The sequence below is a fragment of the Marmota flaviventris genome, chromosome 8 (assembly GCF_047511675.1).
Source record: "Marmota flaviventris isolate mMarFla1 chromosome 8, mMarFla1.hap1, whole genome shotgun sequence".
In the NCBI taxonomy this organism is placed as follows: Eukaryota; Metazoa; Chordata; class Mammalia; order Rodentia; family Sciuridae; genus Marmota; species Marmota flaviventris.
Window position 1 is genome coordinate 52,697,182 of NC_092505.1, and position 5,430 is coordinate 52,702,611.

Sequence of the window (5,430 nt, forward strand, 5' to 3'; positions counted from 1 at the left end):
TTTTTGTGTATGTATGTGGTGCTTTTTAATTGTAGCAAGAATGAGGGAAATGGGCATTGTTATGCATTGCTTGGTATGAATAGATAATTGAAAATCCCTATGGAGGTAAACTTAGCAGTTCTGCCTCTTGGGTTTTCTTAAAGCTGCTCTCATATGTGTGCTGAATGACATGCATATAAAATTTTTGTGATGGCATTGTTTGTAATAATAAGTTAGAAACAACCTTAGTATTCATAATAGATATTCAGTAAATGATGGTACAATGGAATACTATATAGCAGTTTTAAAAACTATGAAGAGAAGAATAAAAGTTAAATAAAAAATATACAGTGTACAATAGCATATATAGTATGCGATCATTTGTCCAGAAAATAAAGTAAATTTATATGTATTTCCACAAAATACAGAAGGACTGGGTGCAGTGGCTCATACCTGTAATTCCGCGGCAGAGGAGGCTAAGGCAGGGGGATTGCAAATTCAAAGCCAGCCTCAGCAACTTAGCGAGGCTCTGTCTCGAAATACAATATAAAGGGCTGGGGTTGTAGCTTAGTGATGAGTGCTTGCCTAGCACATGTGAGGCCCTGGGTTCGATTCTCAGCACCGCATAAAAATAAAGGTCTATTGACAACTAAAAAAAGTTTTTTAAAAATAATATATATATATATATATATATATATATATATATATATATATATATATATATATATAAAAGAACAGGGAGGTGGTTCAGTAATTAAGTGCCTCTAGAGTTCAAGCCCCAGTACCAATTTTTTTATGTGTATATATGTATACACACACACGCATATTGTATTTGCAGGAGAAACAATTATAGTGTTAACAGTGGAGAGATGAGTTGAGAGAAGTAGAATAATTTTATACATGTTCTTTTTTACTTTTTGAATTCTGAATGATTGAATATTTCATTTAGTCAAAATAGCTTATAAATGTTCTTAAAATATTACAAGATAAAGGAAGCTTATAAATCTCAGCCTGAACTACTTAGGTGGCCCTTTTGTCGTTTGTTTGTTAATTAGGAAATTATTCAGTGCGAAAAAAAATAGCACTGAAGGTAATTTTTTTTTTTTTGCCTTAATATGGAGTTTTTAAATTATCTGAAAGCAGAGCTTATGCTTTCCAGATAGGGCTTTAGCAGACTCACAATTCTGATATGACAAAAGCCAGATACAAGTGTAAAATTGTCTATTTTAAAAGCACTAGTGAGCAGGGCTGGGGTGGAGTGCTTGCCTCATACGCATGAGGCCCTGGGTTTGATCCTCAGCACCATATAAAAATAAAGATATTGTGTCCATCTACAACTAAAAACATTAAAAAAAAAAAGCACTAATGAGCTACCGAAACTGAAGACTTAAAAGGCTAACACTAGAGAAAGGGGAGCTTAAGAAATACAAATTGATATGTACAACCACCTTTTCTCTGGTAGCATGATGATATTCTAAGTATAAGACAAGAAATAGGGAACGCTGCTAATGAACAGAGAAACTGACAGCTCTTGGCCATCTCCTGAGACCGGAGTAACTAGGAGATTTGAGGGTCATCTACCATGTGACTGGTTTCCCCATCAAAAAGACTGCAGGGCTGGGAATGTGGCTCAAGCGGTAGGGCGCTCGCCTGGCGTGCGTGCGGCCCTAGTTCGATCTTCAGCACCACATAAAAAGATGTATCCACCGGAATTAAAAAATAAATATTAAAATTCTCTCTCTCTCAAAAAAAAAAAAAGAAGAAGAAGAAGACTGCAGAAGACTGCTAAGCAGAAGCTAAAAGTGGGAGACTGAAAACCTCTAATGAAAGGCACAGAGTTGTTATCAGGTTCATTGTGCTGATAAGACAAAAGAGTAGAATTAGGATCTGCCAGTGGAAGGAACTCTATTGAACAGAACAGATTCTCAATGGAAAGCCCCATAAGGAGTCTGCAGGCCATCCCAACAGCCAAATCAGACATGCTAACTATTTCTAGGGCCAAGAATGATTTTTAAAAACTTTTTTTTTTTTTTTTTTTAGTTGTAGATGGACACAATACCTCTATTTTTATGTAGTGCTGAGAATTGAACCCAGTGCTCCACACAAGCTAGGCAAGCACTCTACCACCGAGCCACAACCCCAGCCCAGGGCTGGTAATTAAACTATGAAAACAGGGCACATAGAGCAGGAGGGAAAGAGAGAAAACAATTCCCTTATTGATTTGGTTTCTACCTGTGTGACTTTGGGGCAGCTACTTAACTTTCATTTGCCTCCATTTGTAAAATAGAAATCATAAGGTCACCAACAGAATTGCTATGAAGAGTTAAGGGAATTAATATGCTTGGGCACTTGGCTCAGGTAGTAACAAAAATGATCCTCCTGGTTAACCTCCTCTCCCACTAGTCCATCAGTCCACTCCTTTCTTTTTAATATTTTTTATAACTTTATTTACTTTGTATGTGGTGCTGAGGATAGAACCCAATACCTCACCTGTGCTAGGCAAGCACTCTACCACTGAGCTACAACCTAACCCCCATCAGTTCACTTTTGGAGGTCACTTTTTGGATTGATCAATGACTTCATGCTCCCATAAGTCCTCAGATACAACATCCAGTAAATTGTAGTTATCTTTCATCAATTGATCATTCCTCTCACCTCTTCCCAGCCAGGTCACAAGAGACTTTGCTCCAAAGAAAACCAACTCTCACAAATATCTGTGACTTGCACAAGTTTTTATATTAGCCCAAATATGTGGTATGAATAAAGTTGTACAAAATGTACACTAAAATTTTTGAATTAAAAAGATTGGAGCCAGGCACAATGATACGGGTCTGTATTCCCAGCAGCACAGGAGGATGAGACAGGAGGATCACAAGTTCAAAGCCAGCCCCAGCAATTTAGTGAGACCCTGTCTCAAAAACAGTTGGGGATGGGGTTCAGTGGTGGAGCACCCCTAGGTTCACAGGGTGCTAGGAGTGTAGTTTAGTGCATGAGATCCTAGCTTTGAGAAAAAGCAAAGCAAAACAAAACAAACAGAAGAGGATTGGGGAGTTGAGCCAGTACTACATGTTTACCCATTTCTTCCTGTGTAAAGATCATAATAATCACAATTTAAAATTTTAAGGCTGTGTCTGGGGGTATAGCTCAGTGATAAAGCTCTTAACTAGCAGGCACAAGGCATGGGTTCAATACCCAATACTACAAAAATAAATAGGTACATTTTGAGTACAGTTTTTCCCCCTAGAATATTTTTCTCTTGTCTTAGAAGGACTTGAAGAAACATAGACCCTGAGTTCAATGGGTGGGACTTAAAGAATCCAGATTTCTTCTCCTTTTACATTTCTCTTCAACTTGACTTATGTGGTCCCAGGCTGCAACAAATTAGGATCCATTCCTGAGATTTCAATTAAGAAGGCTCACTCTCAGGGATCATAAATTGAGTCTGTCCTACCCATCATTTGTCTCATTTATATTAAGAACAATAAAAGGGTCAGACATGGTGGCACATGCCTGTAATCCCAACGACTCAGGAGGATGAAGCAGGAAGATCAAATGTTCAAGGCCAGCCTCTAGGTTCCTAAGCAACTTAGTAAGACCCAGTCTCAAACTAAAAAATATAAAGGGCAGGGATGTAGCTCAGAGGTACAACACCCCTGGGTTCAATCCCCAGTACCCCCCCCCCAAAAAAATTGTCTCTTTGCTTAAGGTTAAACTAAAAATTTTTCTGAGTTCTAGGATCAGGAAGGGAGGTCTGCTTCCTATTCAGTTATATATAACAAAGGTAGGTTATGCTGGGTATATTGATCAGGGTCCAGTTAAGAAATTAAAAACCACAGTATTTCAACAGTGGGCTTTCAGCATAGGGAATTAGTTATAGAGGTGATAGGACAAAAAGGAACACTGAAATAAGCCAAAGATGATAACTGCAGAAAGTGGCTGCCACCCTCAAAGCTGAGAAACAAAAAGGTCATTTTTATTTTTGATTACTAGAATGTAGGAGCTTAGAGTATGGGGTAGGTTGGACCCTGAAGCCTGGGTATGTAGACATCTGAGAAGGAAACACCTCCCAGTTGCTGTTGGTACTTCCTAAATGGCCCAATTAGTCTATCTCTAGAACTAGAGTTGAAGGAATTTGGAGGTTGAGTCAACTACCACTGCCTGAGTTATACTGGCAGGAATATAAAAAAAGAAATTAATAAAATTTAGTAGGAAGCCAGCTGGCAAAGGACTCTGGGATTTTTTTTTAAACATCATAGCAGAATTTAGAATAGCAGGTTTGGAAATAAGACATGGGGGTAGGAAAACACATCAAAGATGTTTTCCTTTAACAGATTTTAGACTAATATATCCAGAAATTTCTAAGGCAAAAACCTGGAAGCTCCTATCTTGACAAGATGGAGTAGTATTGTGTGTGGGGAAGTGATGCTTACCCAAGGGGGGTGGGTCATGAACTGAAATTGATTTACATGCACGTATGAGTTTGTCAGGATGAACTCAAGTATTATGTATAACTATAAAGCTCTAATTTTTTTTTTTTTAAAGATGCTTATCCACGAATTCCCAGGAGAGGTCAAATCTCATTAAAGATCAATGGAAGAAAAGTGGAGAACCTTCAAGGACCTGTAGAAAACCCAATTGTTTAGTTTCTCTTTCCCTGATTAAGACCAGAACTGATGATTCAGAAAACAAAATTGTGTGTGCCTCACCCCCACACAGACTGGCAGTCACTTGAAGCTACCATTATCATTGTCCCATTTTCCTGACTCCCTATAAACCCTACAAATCCCTGCAATTCTTCATGTACGGAGATGCCAAGAACTCCTCTTTCTTGTTTTCTCCATATAAAATCAAGCCTCTAGACATCATCATTAAATTCCCAGAGCTTCTAGTAGGATACCCCCTAGAAATAATAGAACACCAGGATACAGTTCATTTTCTTATTAAAAGGAGGGCATTTAAGTAATTGGAACTAGAACATAATGAAGTAACCCTCTGGAGTAAACCTAGATTACAAAAGATCAGGATAGAGGACATGTGTAACAATGCTAGCAAGAGGCACTGACACTAAATCAAATTGGTTTTAATGTGCAAGAGATTCTACTTCTACAAACTTGAAATGCTGTCACTAATTCAATTCTAAATGTATTGAATTGAAAATAGTGTTTAAAATCTCAGGATTTCAAGAGTGACTGGAAAACAATCCAAGCATAGTGGTGCATGCCTTGTAATCTCAGCAACTCAGAAGGCTGAAGCAGGAGGATCTTTTTCTAACTCGTTGTCCATATCCCAAGTTTTTGTTTTTGTTTTCCCACCCTGATGTCTTAGGTTTTAAAATTAAAAATCTAAGAATGGACTCCTTTTCCTTCCCCCTGCTTCCTACTACATTGATGGCAATAGGCATAATTTTGATTACAAATAATAGAAAACTTGAGCAGGGCATGGTGGTGCACA